Here is a 23,729-nt window from a genome sequence, read left to right as displayed (position 1 = left end):
AGTCTAGTCTAGTCTAGTCTAGTCTAGTCTGGTCTATAGTCTAGTCTATAGTCTAGTCTAGTCTAGTCTATAGTCTAGTATATAATCTAGTCTATAGTTTAGTCTATAGTCTAGTGTATAGTCTAGTCTATAGTCTAGTCTATAGTCTAGTCTATAGTCTAGTCTATAGTCTAGTCTATAGTCTAGTCTATAGTCTAGTCTATAGTCTAGTCTATAGTCTGGTCTATAGCCTAGTCTATAGTCTAGTCTATAGTCTGGTCTATAGTCTAGCCTATAGTCTAGTCTATAGTCCTGTCTATAGTCTAGTCTATAGTCTGGTCTATAGTCTATTCTATAGTCTAGTTTATAGTCTAGTCTATAGTGTAGTCTATAGTCTAGTCTATAGTCTAGTCTATGGGCTAGTCTATAGTATAGCCTATAGTCTAGTCTACAGTCTAGTTTATAGTCTAGTCTAAACTATAGTCTAGTCTATAGTCTAATCCATAGTCAAGTGTATAGTTTAGTCAATAATCCGGCCTTTAATCTAGTTTATAATCAAGCCTAGAACTGAACTAATCTAAAGTTAAAGTGTGGTCTAGTCTATAGACTACTCTGTATTCTGGTATTATCTATAGGCGAGTCTAATGTCTAGTCAATTATCTGTTCAATTGTATAGTTTTGTCTATAGTTTTGCCTATAGTCTAGTCTATAGTTTAGTTTATAGACTGGAAGATAATCTAGTCTATAGTTTTGCCTGCAGTCTATTACAAATAGTTTTATATGTGTTAGGTCCCCTTGATGTGTGTCTTTTAGTATTTCTTCTAATCGGATATTAGCATATAAAAAGGCTATAATATAGACATTAGCATTTCTAAGATTTCTTAGAAATGTTCCTAAAAAAGATGATGTTGGACTTAGTTTGTTTTTAATCTCTTTAAACATATTCCTTTTTTAATATGCAACACACTTTAAAAACTCTTAGTTAAATTAACCAAATGCTGTCAAATGATTACTGTTTTTGGGAAGGGTTTGACGTAGGCAAATAGTTTGTGGTTGTATGACACTTGCATGTAAATTTACGATTGAAATGGTTATAGCAGCGGCTTTAAAAAATCGTTTATAGACCATAAAATGTAACCTCTCTGCTGAGCTCTGTGCTAACTTGAACTCTTAATGTCAATTTGATGAAAGAGAACCAGGTTGTTTTAAAAATGGTCTACGGATTCCTTTTACTCAGAGTGGTATTTAAAAAAGGTTTAATTCCTGAGATAACTAAACGTAACACTTCATTATCCCTAAGTAATGTACAAGGTAATCAGTTTAATGTTTTTTTTTTTTCTCTAAACTTTAAAGTAATTTGGAAGCCAAGCTAAGTGCTAAAGATCCATCGAACTACTGGGCCAATTTAATGTGTCTCCTAGAGAAAAGTTCAATATATGAAGTTTACAACTTTTCGGCTGCCTTTAGTCTGGTTCGTGATGCAATTGCAGGCATCAAACAAAAACTTCATTGTGTCTTTTTAAGCGTTAACATTTTATGTGCAGACATTTACAAAGTTGATGGCTGCAAATTGAATTTGTTGGTTTTGTAGTTAAAAAAAATATCAAAGACAAAATTTTAATGAAACTAACTACGAAATGGCGACTGAATGTATTAGAAGAAGTGTTTCGACGCCAGATTAGAGTGACAGGGAAAAGATTGTTATTAAAGGAACAGATTTCTGTGAGAGATAATCAAAAGTTTAGTTTTTTTATTAAAAAACTATATTTTTAACACAATTTCCTAATTCCATTCTTTATACCCTAAAACATCAATCAATTGTTCTAAATTCCTTTGTAACATTCATGTCAAGAATTTTCATAAACTAGAACATTTTTCTAACATTTACAAGAATCAAAGACTTACTTAAATATGAAAGCAACGACTTTTTTTTCGATTTCACCCAATGACCTGCTACTTCAAGGCCCATTTCCCTTCATTCCCCTTTTTTTTCAAACACTTTATAGTTTTTGTTTTAAGTCTTTGTCAACTCAACCTTAATGAACTTTTGTTTTTCTCAATGCAACAACAATGTCTGGGTTTGTTTGGTTTTAAGTGTGGATGGGGGCAAAACGTGGGGCTTTACATAGTCTTTTAACTGGTATGTAATATTTTAATAGCAAAAAAAAAGTAAGAATAGAAAAATAGTCTTGTAAAAAAGCAAAAGTAAATAAAAGTAATGCTTTATGTTTTTTTCTTTAATTACACACTTAAAAGTAGGCTGTCAGGCCTTAGAGCATAAATTGAAAATGAAGAAATCACAAAACAAACAAATGCGAAAAAAATATCATAAAAACTTGGTGACACAGTTATTATTTATTGTATGTTAAAGCTGAAGAAAATAAAGATTGAAATGTTTGACAAATATGTGACCTTAATTAAGGGAAAATGAGTGAATATGTCTTTAATAGTTAGTGGAAAGTAAAACTAACAGATATTTTTTGTAAAATATGAGGATTGGCTATAGACTAGACTAAAGATCAGATTACAGGCGAGACTATAACTAAACAATAGACTAGACTATAGACAAGACTATAGACTAGACTATAGACTAGACTATAGACTAGACTATAGACTAGACTATAGACTAGACTATAGACTAGACTATAGACTAGACTATAGACTAGACTATAGACTAGACTATAGACTAGACTATAGACTAGACTATAGACTAGACTATAGACTAGACTATAGACTAGACTATAGACTAGACTATAGACTAGACTATAGACTAGACTATAGACTAGACTATAGACTAGACTATAGACTAGACTATAGACTAGACTATAGACTAGACTATAGACTAGACTATAGACTAGACTATAGACTAGACTATAGACTAGACTATAGACTAGACTATAGACTAGACTATAGACTAGACTATAGACTAGACTATAGACTAGACTAGACTATAGACTAGACTATAGACTAGACTATAGACTAGACTATAGACTAGACTATAGACTAGACTATAGACTAGACTATAGACTAGACTATAGACTAGACTATAGACTAGACTATAGACTAGACTATAGACTAGACTATAGACTAGACTATAGACTAGACTATAGACTAGACTATAGACTAGACTATAGACTAGACTATAGACTAGACTATAGACTAGACTATAGACTAGACTATAGACTAGACTATAGACTAGACTATAGACTAGACTATAGACTAGACTATAGACTAGACTATAGACTAGACTATAGACTAGACTATAGACTAGACTATAGACTAGACTATAGACTAGACTATAGACTAGACTATAGACTAGACTATAGACTAGACTATAGACTAGACTATAGACTAGACTATAGACTAGACTATAGACTAGACTATAGACTAGACTATAGACTAGACTATAGACTAGACTATAGACTAGACTATAGACTAGACTATAGACTAGACTATAGACTAGACTAATAGACTAGACTATAGACTAGACTATAGACTAGACTATAGACTCGACTATAGACTAGACTATAGACTAGACTATAGACTAGACTATAGACTAGACTATAGACTAGACTATAGACTAGACTATAGACTAGACTATAGACTAGACTATAGACTAGACTATAGACTAGACTATAGACTAGACTAGACTAGACTAGACTAGACTATAGACTAGACTATAGACTAGACTACAGACTAGACTATAGACTAGACTATAGACTACACTATAGACTAGACTATAGGCCAGAGTACAGACTAGACTATAGACTAAACTATAGACTAAACTATAGACTAGACTATAGACTAGACTATAGACTAGACTATAGACTAGACTACAGACTAGACTATAGACTAGACTATAGACTAGACTATAGGCCAAAGTACAGACTAGACTACAGACTAAACTATAGACTAGACTATAGACTAGACTACAGTGGCGGCCATGAGGTTAGCACATTTGGTATCTGTTAAATATAAAATCAAATATTTCCTATAGTTCTTAACTTTTTTAACAAATTCTTTTTTATGCGTAACACATGTCCTTCGAGGATCACGACACATTACATTTTGTTCCACTACTTTGTTGCATATAGATTTTTTTCTTTCCAAAGTACATCTACCCCCAAAAAAATCTGGACATAAGTTTAGCACAAAATAAAAAAATCATTAAAAAATTAAAAATAAAGCAAAGAAACCGGATAAATTTATGTAATTTCACTTAAAATTTTATATTTTGTAGAATAGTTGCACATTTTGATAATATAATTTCTTCTCCTGGACATAATCTTCATCAGAACCCATTAGAAATTTCATGACATAAATTTTAACTTTCAGCCCATAATTAGGCAAAATTCTTAGGAATTTGTGTTTTATTTGTTGCACCATTTCGTTTAATATGTTCCTTATTGGATTGGGATCTAGAAATTATTCTGGGCGCTGCAAACATGTCAATCTCGCTCGCTTCCAAGAAGCGCCTCTCTATACTTTTAACATATTTTGGGTCATTGTCGACCAAAAAACGCCATTTAACTGAACTTTTGTCCACTAATTTTTTTACTAAAATATTTAAGAGTCTATTTTGATAGTCATACTGATCCATTTGTGCATCCACCTTGCGTATAGAACCTCCACTACGCCCGGAAAACGCCTCCGAATTCGTCATATTTCACCCATTGTGTTTTATGGTTTTAAATGTACACTTTGGTTGTTGCTGCATGTTTGGAGTACAGCATAATTACATTTTTCCATCAAATTTGATCCTATTAATCTTCAACTAGTATCCTCCAATCATGCAGATAAAGCTAAAGTGTTCCAGAGAAATCATATATCACAATGGGGGGAAATTTCATGGTATTCATTGCATTTTCTTGGCGTGCTGTTGGTCCTATATTGATGTTGGATGCAGAAATGGATCCGTATGACTATCAAAATAGGATTTTAATTACTTTATTAAAAATATCGGAGGACAAAGATGGCGTTTTTTGGTCGACATCGACCGTAAATATGCTAAAAGTGCTGATATGAGCTGCTTGGAAGCGAGCGGGATTGTCATGTTTGCAGTGCCCAGTATATTTTCTCGATTCCAATTCAATAGAGAACATATAACATGATATGGACCAACAAATAAAAGCAGAAATCACCAAGAATTTTTCCAATTTATGGGCTGAAAGTTAATATTTATGTCATGAAATTTCTAGAGGGTTCTGGTGAAGATTATGTCCAGGAGGAAGAATGATATTATCAAAATCTGCAACTATTCCACAAAATATAAAATTTTAAATGCAATAAGATAAATATAGCCGGTTGTTTTGTTTTATTTTTAATTTTTTAATGATTTTTTAATTTTGTGCTAAACTTATGTCCAGATTTTTTTGGGGGTAGATGTACTTTGGAAAGAAAAAAATCTATATGCAACAAAGTAGTGGAACAAAATGTAATGTGTCGTGATCCTCGAAGGACATGTGTTACGCATAAAAAAGAATTTGTTAAAAAAGTTAAGAACTATAGGAAATATTTCATGTTATAGGCAACATATACCAAGTGTGCTAAAATCGTAGCCACCACTGTATATACTAGACTATAGACTAGACTATAGACTAGACTATAGACTAGACTATAGACTAGACTATAGACTAGACTATAGACTAGACTATAGACTAGACTATAGACTACACTATAGACTAGACTATAGACTACACTATAGACTACACTATAGACTACACTATAGACTACACTATAGACTAGACTATAGATTGACTATAGACTAGACTAGACTATAGACTAGACTAGACTATAGACTAGAATATAAAGTAGACTACAGACTATACTACAGACTAGACCATAGACTAGACTATAGACTAGACTATAGACTAGACTATAGACTAGACTATAGACTAGACTATAGACTAGACCATAGACTAGACTATAGACTAGACTATAGACTAGACTATAGACTAGACTATAGACTAGACTATAGACTAGACCATAGACTAGACTATAGACTAGACTATAGACTAGACTATAGACTAGACTATAGACTAGACTATAGACTAGACTATAGACTAGACTATAGACTAGACTATAGACTAGACTATAGAATAGACTATAGACTAGACTATAGACTAGACTATAGGCTATACTATAGACTACACTATAGACTAGACTATAGACTAGACTATAGACTAGGCTATAGACTAGATAATATACTAGACTATAGACTAGATAATATACTAGACTATAGACTAGACTATAGTTATGTAAGTAGAAGGGAAAAATCAAGTTAATAACTCTAAAATCTGTCATTTAACTGAAATTTAATGCTTCGTGTTTTGTTGCTAATTTCTTCATATAAATTTTAAATAATACATTTTAACTACATAAATAATTAAAATTATGATTAGTATTTTCTATATGAAATAATCTTACAATAAAATTAAATATTTTATGGAAATTCCTCATATTAAATTCTCTTAGAATACAATTTAAGCGTTGTTTGATTGTTGCCACATAATTATGATTAAAAATTATTATAGACTTGACATTCATTGTTTATAATTACTCAAAAGCAACAACAACAACAACAAGAACTAAAATAATATAAACAGCAACTACAACGACAACATTAACATCAACAACATTTTCATAAATTAAAAATAAATAAATATTATTCATAAGCAACCTTGTATTGACGCATATAATTAACAAGTAAATAACAATTCCTTAACAATTTCATAAGAGAGAAATAAATTAAATGTGTTTTTCCAAGCACCAATGGTAAACAGGAGGAAAGGGGAAGGTATGCTAACGGAAAGTGAAAAAGGATTACTAACTAACTAACTAACTAACTAACTAACTAACTAACTAACTAACTAACTAACTAACTAACTACTAACTAACTAACTAACTAACTAACTAACTAACTAACTAACTAACTAACTAACTAACTAACTAACTAACTAACTAACTAACTAACTAACTAACTAACTAACTAACTAACTAACTAACTAACTAACTAACTAACTAACTAACTAACTAACTAACTAACTAACTAACTAACTAACTAACTAACTAACTAACTAACTAACTAACTAACTAACTAACTAACTAACTAACTAACTAACTAACTAACTAACTAACTAACTAACTAACTAACTAACTAACTAACTAACTAACTAACTACTAACTAACTAACTAACTAACTAACTAACTAACTAACTAACTAACTAACTAACTAACTAACTAACTAACTAACTAACTAACTAACTAACTAACTAACTAACTAACTAACTAACTAACTAACTAACTAACTAACTAACTAACTAACTAACTAATTAACTAACTAACTAACTAACTAACTAACTAACTAACAAACAAACTAACTAACTAACTAACTAACTAACTAACTAACTAACTAGCTAACTAACTAACTAAAGATAAGACTATAATCAAGACTATAGACGAGTCTATAAACAAAACTATAGATGAGACTCTAGCCAAAACTATAGACGTACTGTGAATCTGACTATAGTCAAGACAACACTACAATCGCGATTATAGACGAACCTATAGTCAAGACTATAGACGAGACTACAGTCCAGACTATAGATGAGATGATAATCAGGGATATAGACGAGACTACAGACAAGACTACAAACGAAACTACTAACAGGACTATGGACGACACTATGTACATTTCGACTCTAGGCGATACTACAGTCAATACTATAGACGATTGTATAGTCAAGGCTATTGACGAGACAATAGGCGAACCTATAGTCAAGAATATAGACGAGACTATAGCCAAAACTGTAGACTTACTAAGAACCTGACTTTAGGCAAGACAATAGACAACACTTCAATCACAATTTAAGACGAACCTATATGTAGTCAAGACAATAGACGACACTACAATCACAATTATAGGCGAACCTATAGTCCAGACTATAGTCAAGACTATAGGCGACACTATAGTTAAGATGATACTATAGTCAAGGCTATAGACTATGGACGGAACAATAGTCAAGTCTATAGGCCAGATTATAGTCAAGACAATAGACTAGACTATAGTAAAGACTATAGTCGAGACTATAGTCAAGGTCACAGACGAGCCTAGTAGTAAAGACTATATACGACTGTATAGTCAAGACTACAGTCATGACTATAGTAGACTATAGAGAGACTATGGTCAGGACTTTAGACGATACTACAGTCAATACGACATGTTAATGTTAAGACTATATCTTATAGCTAATGAAGACTGGCTTACCTTCATCCTTTATATTTATCTTTTCAAAATGCATGTGTAAATACATTTTGCTCTAAAAGTACATTGACTATATATATAACTGATTGGTGTACCTGTCAGGCAGTCGCTAAGTCGGCTGCTTTAAAATGTTGTTTATGGTTAACTACTGCACCTTTTGTTGTGCATACTAAAGAATTTCTCAGAAATAAAAGTATTTTTATAAAAATTGTTATGGTTTTTTCCTTTAATATTAAATATTAAGAAAAATAAGGCAAAACAACTGAAAAACAGAGAAACCTTACAAAAAACAGAACTGTAAGCAGTCTTTGCTGCTGCCACAACTATTGCAACATGCTCTCTTCTTAGCAGAAAAAAAAAACAAAACCAGCTAACGTCTTGGTTACTTATAGCAAATGTTTTTAAAAAATCCTGTCTTGCATTTTATATTTTGTTTAGTTTCATTTTTTCAGGGTGCGTTTTTTGTTTGAGGGGTAAGTAAATACGTTAAAGTGACCAGAAATTGTTCTCAATTTTTTTTTATGCTAGAAGCCTTAGCAAAACTCAACTAAAGGTAACTTGTTGTAAGTAAATTTGTTGTATTTTTTATTTTGTTTTTAGTTTTACCCTCCTTTTTGTATAGTTTTATCTGGAAATTTGTACTAAATTTTATTAGGTCTTCTTTTTCAGTTTGTGTGTTTTTTTGCGCTATTTGTATTCAGCCAATTATGTAATTTGTTTTACTTATACTTGAGGGGATTCTGATAAAGTTAATTGAAAGAAATGTAAAGAACAGTGGTGGATATTAAAAAAGAAATGATAAAAGCTAAAATTGGACTATATTAAGACTATAGACTGGACCGCAGTCAAGACTATAGACTGGACTATAGTCGAGACTATAGACTGGACTATTGTCAAGACCATAGACTGGACCATAGACTGAACTATAGTCAAGACTATAGACTGGACTTTAGTTAAGACTATAGCCTGGACTATATTTAAGACTATAGTCAAAACTATAGACTGGACTATAGTCAAGACTATAGACTGCACTATAGTCAAGACTATAGACTTGACTATAGTCAAGACAATAGACTAGACTATAGTCAAGACAATAGACTAGACTATAGTCAAGAAAGTAGACTGGACTATAGTCAAGACTATAGACTGGACCATAGTCAAGACTATAGACTGGACTATAGTCAAGACTATAGACTGGACTATAGTCAAGACTATTTTCTTGACTATAGTCGAGACTATAGACTGGACTAAAGTCAAGACTATAGACTAGACTAAAGTTAAGACTATAGACTGGACTAAAGTCAAGACTATAGACTGGACTATAGTCAAGACTATAGACTGGTCTATGGTCTAGACTATAGACTGGACTATAGTCAGTACCATAGACGGGACTATAGTCAAGACTATAGACTGGACTATAAACTGGACTATAAACTGGACTATAGTCTATACTATAGACTGGACTATATTCAAGACTATAGACTGCACTATAGTCTAGACTATAGACTGCACTATAGTTAAGACTATAGACTGGACTATACTCGAGACTATAGACTGGACTATAGTCGAGACTATAGACTAAACTATCATCAGGACTATAGACTTGTCTATAGAATGGACTATTGTCAAAACTAAAGACTCATCTATATACTGAACTACAAAGAGTGAAGAATTGTCTTTAGACTAGACTATAGACAAGACTATTGACTCGACTACAGAGTGGACTGTCATAGTTCAATATACAATCCAAAGTCAGCCTTATAAATTTGTTCAAAATATTATAAAAGTTTTTCTGAATCCTTGGTAAAATATAGACTCAGTTTAGAATAAATTGTAGTTTACTAGATCCTCCATCATTGGTCCTCATTTGGTCTGACTTTTGTTTATCAAGACAAACTTGTAAATATCTGTTATTATTTTCTCCAATTAAAAAGATAACAAAAGAACTATAGAGACTTTTTCTAAAGATCTTTTGGATTAAAGTCTATATGTCTATCTTCCCCGGTATACTCAAATATTTATTTTGTTTTCAGTTTGACGTATAGTCTGGCTTCTGTTTTCCCTGATAAACTTAAATGTATATTAAAGATATAACAATAGATCTATTGAGTAACTGTTGAGGAAGATCTGTAGAACCTATGTTTGCTATATGTCGATGCTAATATTTATGTTAAAGTCTGTCATATTGCCTGCCTTTTGTTTGCCCAGACAAACTTGTATAACTGTCCTTTAGTTATTACGATTATTTTCTAATGTTGTCTCTAGTTTTTGTTTAACTTTTTTTTAAAATTTGTTTAAAATAATTACTTTTAATTAGAAATATGTATTTTTCTTTTGTAAAAAAAAACAAATATAAATTAAAATATGTATGAAAATTCCATAAAATAAAAGTAATTTCTATTAAATGAAAAAAGTTTCAAGTAATTTAGACAAGTGCATTCCTAAAAAAACTTACTAGGAAGTAAAAATGATTATAGAACGAGGATAGGCTGAGAAGTTATAAGTATTATACATATCGCTGATAGTAAAACATTTCAAGCTGACAAAACTTTTCACCCTGATTAAACATAGTTGTTAGAAAAAATTCCCCTTAAATAATGTTTATTTTGGTAACAAATAAATTTCTATAGAATGTCACTTTACAAATGATTGACACAACTGAAAAGTTCGATAATATTGGTCTAGAGGACAAATATAGTTTTATTTAACTGAATAATTGTTCCGTTTAATTGCTAAAGTCCAAAATAGTAACATTTTATTAATGATTGACATGTCGGACATAACGCTTTCTTGAAGGTTAAGTGGTCTGTAGTCGGGGAACTTTATTCATAACTATTTTAAACAGAAAATATGCAAAGTTTGCAAATAAATTTTTAATCAGGGTGACAAAACTTTTTACCCTGATTAAACATAGTTGTTAGTAAAAATTCCCCTTAAATAATGTTTATTTTGGTAACGAATAAATTTCTATAGAATGTCACCTTAGAAATGATTGACACAACTGAAAAGTTTGATAATAATGGTCTAGAGGACAAATACAGTTTTATTTAACTGAATAATTGTTCCGTTTAATAGCTAAAGTCCAAAATAGAAACATTTTATTAATGATTGACATGTCGGACATAACGCTCTCTTGTAGGTTAAGTGGTCTAAAGTCGGGGAACTTTATTTATAACTATTTTAAACAGAAAATATGCAAAGTCTGCAAAGTAAAATTCTTTATAATTTCAATAACTTTATCTCAACTGTCAAGTTATTTTGACACAGCCCACGTTCTCTATGTTCATTTCTGAAGTACCCACTCTAGTTAATTTATTTACTAATATTTTTAGCAAATATTTAGATAATAGCTATGAGTTATTATACAAAATTACTAATTACTGTAACGTACATATTTTCGTCACGACGTTCGATCTTTTGTAAAAGTCAGATTGACTCGTGTCGATAACAATGGAGTGATTGTTGCAAATCAACTAAATAAATAATTTACTAATATAATTAGCAGCATAATTATAATTATTAGTTAATAGTTAGATAACAATTTGACGGCAGTATTGTGATGATATAAACATAGGTTTCCGAGAAATATATAGATATTTAGCTTCAAACTTTAAATCAGGCTAACAACCTTTCAATAAATGCCAAAAACTTTGAACTTGTGACCATTTTTTCCAGGCTGAAGCTATAACTAGCCACCTTGTCCATCAACCATAACAAACAACACCTCACTCCACCCACTTTTCCATTACAATTCATCAATTCTTTTGTAATTAAAATTCAACTCTGAGTTACAACTGAAATAATAATAATAAAAAAAGTTGGCACAACAACCTTGCAACAAAAAGTTGCAAAAACAAAGAAAACAATAACAATGTTTCTGCTCTAAATAAAGTTTTTTTTTCAGCAAACAATCTAACATGCATAAGTCTAAAAGTTAAGGTGTGTGTGTGCGTGTGTGTTTTAGTTTTTTTTTGGCCACAACAAGTTTTCACTGGAAAATAGTAATAGTAAACACATTTCAAATATTTTTTACTAAAGATTGAAATGAAAATGGAAAAATCTTTACCACTTGGTCGGCATGTTGCACGTACACAATTACATTTACACAAAAAAAAAAGTGAAAATTGCAGTATAAATTGTAAATTAAAGGTACTCATTTGGAAAAATTTGAAAAAAACAACACACACACACACAATACTCTTGCACTCGTCTATACATTAATTAATCTATTGTTAAAATGAAAACAGATTACTAGAAAATTGCTAGTACTGAAAATTGTTGCAACAACAAAAAGAAAAAGTAAAAACTCAAATGAAAACGAAAAGTCATCATTAGGCTTTTTGTGAGTAAAAGGTAAATAAATTAATATAACATTAATAAATTTACAAGAAGCTTAAAAGGGTAGTCAAAGTAAAACAATAAAATGTCTAGTCTAGTCTATAGTTTAGTCTTTAGACTAGTCTATAAATTAGTCTATAGTCTAGTCTTTAGACTAGTCAATAGTCTAGTCAATAGTCTAGTCTTTAGACTAGTCTATAGTCTAGTCTTTAGATTAGTCTATAGTCTAGTCTTTAGACTATTCTATAGTCTAGTCTATAGTATAGTCTATAGTCTAGTCTATAGTCTAGTCTATAGTCCAGTCTATAGTCTAGTCTATAGTCGAGTCTATAGTCTAGTCTATAATCTAGTCTATAGTCTAGTCTTTAGTCTAGAATAAAGTCTAGTCTATAGTCTAGTCTATAGTCTAGTCTATAGTCTAGTCTATAGTCTAGTCTATAGTCCAGTCTATAGTCCAGTCTATAGTCTAGTCTATAGTCTAGTCTATAGTCTAGTCTATAGTCTAGTCTATAGTCTAGTCTATAGTCTAGTCTATAGTCTAGTCTATAGTCTAGTCTATAGTCTATAGTCTATAGTCTAGTCTATAGTCTAGTCTATAGTCTAGTCTATAGTCTAGTCTATAGTCTAGTCTATAGTAGTCTATAGTCTAGTCTATAGTCTAGTCTATAGTCTAGTCTATAGTCTAGTCTATAGTCTAGTCTATAGTCTAGTCTATAGTCTAGTCTATAGTCTAGTCTATAGTCTAGTCTATAGTCTAGTCTATAGTCTAGTCTATAGTCTAGTCTATAGTCTAGTCTATAGTCTAGTCTATAGTCTAGTCTATAGTCTAGTCTATAGTCTAGTCTATAGTCTATATAGTCTAGTCTATAGTCTAGTCTATAGTCTAGTCTATAGTCTAGTCTATAGTCTAGTCTATAGTCTAGTCTATAGTCTAGTCTATAGTCTAGTCTATAGTCTAGTCTATAGTCTAGTCTATAGTCTAGTCTATAGTCTAGCTATAGTCTAGTCTAGTCTATAGTCTAGTCTATAGTCTAGTCTATAGTCTAGTCTATAGTCTAGTCTATAGTCTAGTCTATAGTCTAGTCTATAGTCTAGTCTATAGTCTAGTCTATAGTCTAGTCTATAGTCTAGTCTATAGTCTAGTCTAGTCTAGTCTAGTAGTCTATAGTCTAGTCTATAGTCTAGTCTATAGTCTAGTCTATAGTCTAGTCTATAGTCTAGTCTATAGTCTAGTCTATAGTCTAGTCTATAGTCTAGTCTATAGTCTAGTCTATAGTCTAGTCTATAGTCTAGTCTATAGTCTAGTCTATAGTCTAGTCTATAGTCTAGTCTATAGTCTAGTCTATAGTCTAGTCTATAGTCTAGTCTATAGTCTAGTCTATAGTCTAGTCTATAGTCTAGTATATAGTCTATATATAGTCTATATAGTCTAGTCTATAGTCTAGTCTATAGTCTAGTCTATAGTCTAGTCTATAGTCTAGTCTATAGTCTAGTCTATAGTCTAGTCTATAGTCTAGTCTATAGTCTAGTCTATAGTCTAGTCTATAGTCTAGTCTATAGTCTAGTCTATAGTCTAGTCTATAGTCTAGTCTATAGTCTAGTCTATAGTCTAGTCTATAGTCTAGTCTAGTCTATAGTCTAGTCTAGTCTATAGTCTAGTCTAGTCTATAGTCTAGTCTAGTCTATAGTCTAGTCTATAGTCTAGTCTATAGTCTAGTCTATAGTCTAGTCCATAGTCTAGTCTATAGTCTAGTCTATAGTCTAGTCTATAGTCTAGTCTATAGTCTAGTCTTAGTCTAGTCTATAGTCTAGTCTATACTCTAGTCTATAGTCTAGTCTATAGTCTAGTCTATACTCTAGTCTATAGTCTAGTCTATAGTCTAGTCTATACTCTAGTCTATAGTCTAGTCTATAGTCTAGTCTATAGTCTAGTCTATAGTCTAGTCTATAGTCTAGTCTATACTCTAGTCTATAGTCTAGTCTATAGTCTAGTCTATAGTCTAGTCTACAGTCTAGTCTATAGTCTAGTCTATAGTATAGTCTATAGTCTAGTCTATAGTCTAGTCTATATTCTAGTCTATAGTCTAGTCTATAGTCTAGTCTATAGTCTAGTCTATAGTCTAGTCTATAGTCTAGTCTATAGTCTAGTCTATAGTCTAGTCTATAGTCCGGTCTTTAGTCTAGTCTGCACTATGGGTATGAAGCAAAATTTGATGCATAATCTTAGTTTTTTCTTTATTTTCTAGATTATTTAAGTGAAGTTTTTTATTCTTTTTATTTCTAAGCCATTGTGCAACAATGAGAGTAACAGCTAAGTTAGTCTCATATCAAGCGTAAGGCAAATAATATAACTTTTAAATAAAATTTAACAACATTATCACTTTCATCACTTTTTTTTCAAAAAAGAAATGAAACATGTATAAAGCTGAATACAAACTGCTTGGTATACAAAAACAACAAGTAAAGAAAAATGATAAATGTTATAGATACTCTAGTTTAAAATAAAAGTAAGTATGTATTTTTGAAATACGAGGTTGTCCGTCAGACAAGGTAAACTTAACGGAGTATAAAGATGTTTTTGTGTGTAAAATGTATAAACAATTGCTTTTAACATGCTTTCGTTTTTTTTTTTTTTCAAAGTTTCATTCTTAACAAAAGAATGAAATGATTTGTAAACATTTAGGAAAAGTTTAAGCTTTTTTTTTAATTGTTTAAATTTTAAAAATATGCGTAAAAGTAATTGCATTGATCATTTGCTTTAATTTTAAATTCATTTTCTTTCTACGATCATGTAAGTTGTAATTAAATTTAAATTTTCTTTTCTTAATTAGAGTGCGTGAAGTATTAATGGGGTTTTTTTTTGTTCAGTCTTTTCCTTTTAAATCTTTTATTAAATTTTTAAAAATTTTCTAAAGAAAAGTTATGCGTGTGTAATTACAATTTAAAGTCAAATGAATATAAATTGTAAATGTTATGATATTTGCTACGCCTGACATAGAATTGTCTTAATATAACTATCGAAGGTTAAAACGATTTGAGGAGCATATCAAGGGAAATTACTTTTTTGTAAAAATTTAAACATGTAAAAGTTATTTAAAAGAAAAATGTGTGAAAATTTCATGAAGTTTTGTTTTAAAACTCCCAAAAACATTGTTTACTTGATAATTTTTATTAAAAATAATTTTGAAATAATTTAACACACTTTTTATATTGTCGTTAAATGATAAGATAACAAAATTAACTAAACAAAATGTTATTATGATTAATAATAAAATACGTTATAAAAAGGTCTCACATGAGCAGCACTGACTGACAAATTTCCTATTATAACTGCTTAAGTTAACATTGTTTTATTTTTTTTTTTTTTATCAAATATCATAAAAATTATATTACCACAAAGTTTACAAAATCATTAAATTTATTAGATTACCTATAAAAATAAAATTGTTTAAAAAGTAAACAAAAACTAATTTGTTAATAATTTTTATATGGCAAACTTTTAACAGGTGATAAGATTGAAAAGACTGAAAAAAGCAAGTAAAACAGATTGTTTTCTTCAGAAATTGTTACAGCAAATGGGTCATATTGAGGTTCAAAATTTTGAGATAAAGGGTTTCAAGAACTATAAATGGATTTTCCAAATATCCACTAAAAGGCTTAACCGCTATATTGCAGAGAGATAATAACTACGCGATAGATAGCCCATAGAAAGTACAAATATAAAGGCCTACTAATATGAAATAATTTTTAAAGTTTTGTTAGCTAAATTTTATTGTAATAACTTTTCTAAGTGAACAGATATTAAAATAATATAAAAAATTTTACTTACCCACAATAATGTTGCTAAAGCAAAGTAATTGCTGTTCAAGGTTTCGTCTAATCCAACCTGTAAAAAAACACACAATAAAAATAAATTTATTAATATTAATATAAAAATGAGCACGAAAATAAAAAAGATAAATTAAGGTCAAATAAAAATTGTCAATATCTAAAATTAGAACAGAACTAGAACAGAACTAGAACAGAACTAAAACAGAACTTAAACAGAACTAGAACAGAACTAGAACAGAACTAGAACAGAACTAGAACAGAACTAGAACAGAACTAGAACAGAACTAGAACAGAACTAGAACAGAACTAGAACAGAACTAGAACAGAACTAGAACAGAACTAGAACAGAACAGAACTAGAACAGAACTAGAACTAGAACAGAACTAGAACAGAACTAGAACAGAACTAGAACAGAACTAGAACAGAACTAGAACAGAACTAGAACAGAACTAGAACAGAACAAACAGAACTAGAACAGAACTAGAACAGAACTAGAACAGAACTAGAACAGAACTAGAACAGAACTAGAACAGAACTAGAACAGAACTAGAACAGAACTAGAACAGAACTAGAACAGAACTAGAACAGAACTAGAACAGAACTAGAACAGAACTAGAACTAGAACAGAACTAGAACTAGAACAGAACTAGAACAGAACTAGAACAGAACTAGAACAGAACTAGAACAGAACTAGAACAGAACTAGAACAGAACTAGAACAGAACTAGAACAGAACTAGAACAGAACTAGAACAGAACTAGAACAGAACTAGAACAGAACTAGAACAGAACTAGAACAGAACTAGAACAGAACTAGAACAGAACTAGAACAGAACTAGAACAGAACTAGAACAGAACTAGAACAGAACTAGAACAGAACTAGAACAGAACTAGAACAGAACTAGAACAGAACTAGAACAGAACTAGAACAGAACTAGAACAGAACTAGAACAGAACTAGAACAGAACTAGAACAGAACTAGAACAGAACTAGAACAGAACTTGAACAGAACTAGAACAAAACTAGAACAAAACTAGAACAAAACTAGAACAAAACTAGAACAGAACTAGAACACAACTAGAACACAACTAGAACACAACTAGAACACAACTAGAACACAACTAGAACAGAACTAGAACAGAACTAGAACAGAACTAGAACAGAACTAGAACAGAACTAGAAAAGAACTAGAACAGAACTAGAACAGAACTAGAACACAACTAGAACTGAACTAGAACAGAATTAGAACAGAACTAGAACAGAACTGGAACAGAACTAGAACAGAACTAGAACAGAACTAGAACAGAACTAGAACAGAACTAGAACAGAACTAGAACAGAACTAGAACAGAACTAGAACAGAACTAGAACAGAACTAGAACAGAACTAGAACAGAACTAGAACAGAACTAGAACAGAACTAGAACAGAACTAGAACAGAACTAGAACAGAACTAGAACAGAACTAGAACAGAACTAGAACAGAACTAGAACAGAACTGGAATAGAACTAGAACAGAACTAGAACAGAACAGAACAGAACAGAACAGAACTAGAACAGAACTAGAACAGAACTAGAACAGAACTAGAACAGAACTAGAACAGAACTAGAACAGAACTAGAACAGAACTACAACAGAACTACAACAGAACTACGACAGAACTAAAACAGAACTAAAACAGAACTAGAACAGAACTAGAACAGAACTAGAACAGAACTAGAACAGAACTAGAACAGAACTAGAACAGAACTAGAACAGAACTAGAACAGAACTAGAACAGAACTAGAACAGAACTAGAACAGAACTAGAACAGAACTAAAACAGAACTGCAACAAAACTAGAACAGAACTAGAACTAAAGTAGAACTAAAAAGCCAATAATAAAGACTAAGTATATTACAAATAACAAAGACTAGACTATAGTCAAAAGTCTCGAACTCCGTTCTTTCCAATTATTTTTTACTTTCATACATTTATTATTTAAAAAAAAAAAACATGCCTTTTACCGTAATTTAAATATTATGTAATACTTAGTTTATATTGTTAATATTTAAAAAACATTTCAACGTTCCCAACATTCCAAGTTTTTCAAAAGTTTTTTTAAAAATATACTTTCATAGTAAAAATCATGAATGACTATGTAAAATAATAGATTTAAATATAAAAGAGATCTTTTAAACTATAATAAAAGCTATATTTTAACAAAAACTAGCGGGAAAGGTGAACTTATAAATTAAACTTAAGTTAAGCTTTTATGCTTTAAATATATTAAAATAAGCTTTTAAACATAAATCAAAAGAACTAACAAAATATTTGTTAAATTGTTGAAAAAATTTTAAAGACTTTGAGGAAACGAAGTGGTTTAGAAGGCAAAGAAACTGAGATTTAAATAACAGTTGAGGACAAAACAATAGACTATATTTTAGGCAATATTCCATACTATATACTAGATTATAGACTATACTATAGACTAGACTATAGACTAGACTAGACTATAGACTAGACTATAGACTAGACTATAGACTAGACTATAGACTAGACTATAGACCAGACTATAGACTAGACTATAGACTAGACTATAGACTAGACTATAGACTAGACTATAGACTAGACTATAGACTAGGCTATAGACTAGACTATAGACTAGACTATAGACTAGACTATAGACTAGACTATAGACTAGACTATAGACTAGACTATAGACTAGACTATAGACTAGACTATAGACTAGACTATAGACTAGACTATAGACTAGACTATAGACTAGACTATAGACTAGACTATAGACTAGACTATAGACTTGACTATAGACTAGACTATAGACTAGACTATAGACTAGACTATAGACTCGACTATAGACTAGACTATAGACTAGACTATAGACTAGGACTATAGACTAGACTATAGAATAGACTATAGACTAGACTATAGACTAGACTATAGACTAGACTATAGACTAGACTATAGACTAGACTATAGACTAGACTATAGACTAGACTATAGACTAGACTATAGACTAGACTATAGACTAGACTATAGACTAGACTAGACTATAGACTAGACTATAGACTAGACTATAGACTAGACTATAGACTAGACTAGACTAGACTATAGACTAGACTATAGACTAGACTGTAGACTAGACTGTAATCTAGACTGTAGAGTAAAAGTGCTTTTTCTCCATAGTTCATCTTCATTTTCTTTAAGTTTTTTTATCTTAAAAAATTTAATTAACTTAATTCATAACATTTTCACTTTAAGCCATGTTATCAACTCATATGCATATTAAACTTATTAATTTTTTTTTTTTTTGGTCTTTAATTATACATTTTTTAAAGTTTACTCTGTTGGCCATAATTTGTATGTGGTTTTTATTTGTTTTTGGCCCCACAATAATCATAACTGTTGTTAACAACACAATTTCTAAACCGAGAAAAAAATAATACTAAAATATAAACTTGTTTAATAACTTTGGCAAAGCTAAAAAAAAGCATTGCTTGTTTTATTTTTAATGACCTTGTAAAACGTAATATTTATTTCACTTTCTTTCATTTAAACTTACTTTGTAAAGGCCAAAAGCAATAGCAGCAACGCCAGCAACAAACTTAGTTTATAGCTGAAGTAAACTTTTACTCAAGGTTAATTTAAATAGAATTTTTGTTTTTCGGAATAGAAAAAAAAAGATTTCTAAAAAGGAAAATGTGAAAAATACCAACAAAAATATGATTAGAAAATGTTCTAACTAAACAAAGATTACCCTTAATGTTTACATTTTTGTGTACATGAGTAAAATTTGTAAAAAATTTATCAATTTTAATTAATAAATGTTAAAGAACATGTAGAGCACTAGTTGAAATAATTATAATTTAAATATTGTAGCCATTAAAGGTGCGGTTTCAGGTTAAAAAGGAGTGTTGTCCACAAATTGAGGGAAAAACAGAAAGAAACATGTTGATTTATCAAGAATGTGTTTAATGAAAAGTTGTAAAGAAATCGATAGAAATTACAAGAATTGCGAGATTAACAATAAATGGAAAATATTTACTTGAAATTCTAAAGAAATATTTAAACTAGTGAATTGTTTACACAAGGTAAACTTTGAAAAAATTAAAAAAAATACGAAAAATTGCATAAAACTTGCATAAATTATTGAATATATGACAATTTTTGCAATTCTTGACATTATGTAAACAATGTCAAGAATGTAAACAATGTAAAAATCTCAAAAATGTTTTATATAACTTATTGCCACTTAGAAATCAATAAAATTTTATTTAAATCTCCTCCATTTTCAATTGTTTACACAAGGTAAACTATGTAAACAAAGACAAAATTACACAAAATGAACTTCATATGATAAAAGAAACGTATATTTGACTAAAATTTGTAATTTTACAATTGTTGACATAATGTCAAAAATGTAAAGTATTTAGTCACGTATGTAAACAATGTAAAAAATCCTCAAAAATAAAGAAATATAGTATATAATTGAAAACTGCTTGTAGTTTAACTAAAATTTCTTTAATTGCCTACTATTTTCAATTGATTACACAATGTAAACTACATGTAAACAGTGACAAAATTTTAAAAAATTACATTCAGATGATAAAAGAAACGTACATTTGCCTAAAATTAAAATTTTTCAATTGTTGACATAATGTCAAAAATGTAAAGTATCAGGTCAAGAATGTAAACAATGTAAAAAAACCTCAAAAATAAAGAAATGTAGTATGTAATTGAAAACTGCTTGAATTTTAACAAAAATTTCTTTAATTGTCTAATATTTTCAATTGTTTACACAATGTAAAATATGTAAACAAAGACAAAATGACGCAAAATGAACTTCATATCATAAAAGAAACGTATATTTGCTTAAAATTTGTAATTTTACAATTGTTGACAATACGTCAAAAATGTAAAGTATTAAGTAAAGAATGTAAACAGTCGTGTAAAACATAGAAAATATCGTAAATAATTGAAATCCGACTAAATTTCAATAAAATTTCTTTAAACTTGTAAAATGTTCAATTGTTTACACAATGTAAACAATGACAAAATATGTTTAATATAAGAAAATAAACGTGTATTAGCCTAAAGTTTTTAATTTTACGATTGTTGACATAATGTCAATAATGTAAAGTATTAAGTAAAGTGTATAAACAATGAAAAAAATCCTGTAAAACATACAAAATTTAGTAAGTAATTGAAATCCACTTAAATTTTAATAAAATTTCTTTAAATTTGTAAAATTTTCAATTGTTTACACAATGTAAACTATGTAAACAATGACAAAATATGAAAAAATGTGTTTAATATTAAGAAATAAACGTATAATAGCCTAAAATGTGTAATTCTACAATTGTTTTCATAATGTCAATAATGTAAAGTATTAAGTAAATAATGTAAACAATGAAAAAAATCCTGTAAAATAATCAAAAGTAATAATTGAAATCCGCTTGAATTTCAATAAAATTTCTTTAAATTTGTAAAATTTTCAATTGTTTACACAATGTAAACAATGACAAAATATGAAAATATAAGAAAATATACGTGTATTAGCCTAAAATTTTTAATTTTACGATTGTTGACATAATGTCAAACATGTAAAGTATTAAGTAAAGTATGTAAACAATGAAAAAAATCCTGTAACACATAAAAAATGTCGTAAATAATCGAAATCCGCTTGAAATTTAATAAAATTTCTTTAAATTTGTAAAATTTTCAATTGTTTACACAGTGTAAACTATGTAAACAATGACAAAATATGAAAAAATGTGTTTAATATTAGGAAATAAACGTATAATAGCCTAAAATGTGTAATTTTACAATTGTTTACATAATGTCAATAATGTAAAGTATTAAGTAAATAATGTAAACAATGAAAAAATCCTGTAACACATAAAAAATCTTGTACATAATTGAAATCCTCTTGAATTTTAATAAAATTTCTTTAAATTTGTAAAATTTTCAATTGTTTACACAAGGTAAACTATGTAAACAATGACAAAATATGAAAAAATATGTTTAATATAAGAAAATAAATGTTTATTTGCCTAAAATTTGCAATTTTACAATTGTTGACATAATGTCAATAATGTAAAGTATTAAGTAAATAATGTAAAAAATTTATAAAATTCCAACAAAATGCAACAATGTCGTATACAATAATAATTTGCTTATATTTTAATAAAATGTTCTTTTAAATTGTAAAATTTTCAATTGTTTACAAAATGTAAATAATGTAAAAAATTATATAAAAACGTGTAAATTAGGTAAAAATGTTTGTGTAAACAGCAAAATATATTTAATTTTATTATTAAATCAATTCTTTTTTAATTTTGTCAAATTTTTGAGGTAAACAATGTAAATAATTACAAAAAAAATCACTTTTCTGCTTAAATTTATTAAAGGGAACTTTAATTTTATGCAAAACTACACTTTTTGGAATTGTTGACATCATGTAAACAATGTATAATTTGAGGTAAACAATTGAAATATTTGGAAAATTTTGAAAAAATTTAAAATTTTTTTATATTTTATTGAAGTTTATTGAAAGTGGAATTATTAGAGAATAAAAAATTTTCAAAATTTCAAACTTTTTTAAAAATGAAAACAGGTAAACAATGTAAAATATAAGCTTAAATGTAAAAATTTGTAAAAATTTTTAAAAAAATTGAAGAAAACTTGTAAATTAGTTAAAAATGTTTATTACTTTTAGTTGTGCTATTAAAATTCTTAAAAATTTGTGAAAAAAATTTTGGAAATTTTCAAGATTTTGAGTTATTTACACGAGGTAAACAATGTAAATAATTTAAAAAACTAATATTTTGCTCTAATTTGTAGAAGTTAGCTTAAATATTATTAAAAACTAAGATTTTCTGAATTGTTGACATCATGTAAACAATGTAAAATTTGAGGTAAACAATTGAAATTTTTGGAAAATTTTGAAAAAATTAAAGAAAATTGTATATTTTATTGAAGCTTATTAAAATTGGAATTTTTAGTGAATAGAAAATTTTCAAAATTTCCAACTTTTCTATAAATAACATTATGTAAACAATGTAATATTCACGCTTAAATGTAAAATTTCTAAAAAATTTACATTTCTAAGTAATTAAATATAGATAAATCATGTTTTTTTTTTTAATTTCATTTCATTAAAATTTTTCACTTAATCAGCAATTAAATCCCCTCAAAACCTGTTTATTTAAATACTATAAAACTTTTATAAAAAACAGTTGTCTTGCATTAGCTTTAAATATTAATTAAAAAATTAGACAAATCTTTTATTAGCCTCATAAATGAAAAAACCTTAAGCAATTTT

At 29.0% G+C, this 23,729-nt stretch overlaps 1 long non-coding RNA gene across 1 annotated transcript in view; it reads right to left on the bottom strand.

Annotated features, from left to right (window-relative positions):
- Positions 1-16,468, bottom strand: part of LOC119612943 — a 60,765-nt gene extending 44,297 nt beyond the window's left edge. The window contains exon 1 of the long non-coding RNA XR_005232192.1: positions 16,410-16,468. This is a non-coding gene — a long non-coding RNA (uncharacterized LOC119612943). The remainder of the gene's footprint in view (positions 1-16,409) is intronic.
- Between the last annotated feature and the right edge of the window lie 7,261 nt (positions 16,469-23,729).

The sequence above is a fragment of the Lucilia sericata genome, unplaced genomic scaffold, assembly GCF_015586225.1.
Source record: "Lucilia sericata isolate MDLA Ls3-8-SP2 unplaced genomic scaffold, ASM1558622v1 Contig001881F_arrow, whole genome shotgun sequence".
Taxonomy (NCBI): Eukaryota; Metazoa; Arthropoda; class Insecta; order Diptera; family Calliphoridae; genus Lucilia; species Lucilia sericata.
This window is presented reverse-complemented; position numbering and strand designations above follow the sequence as displayed.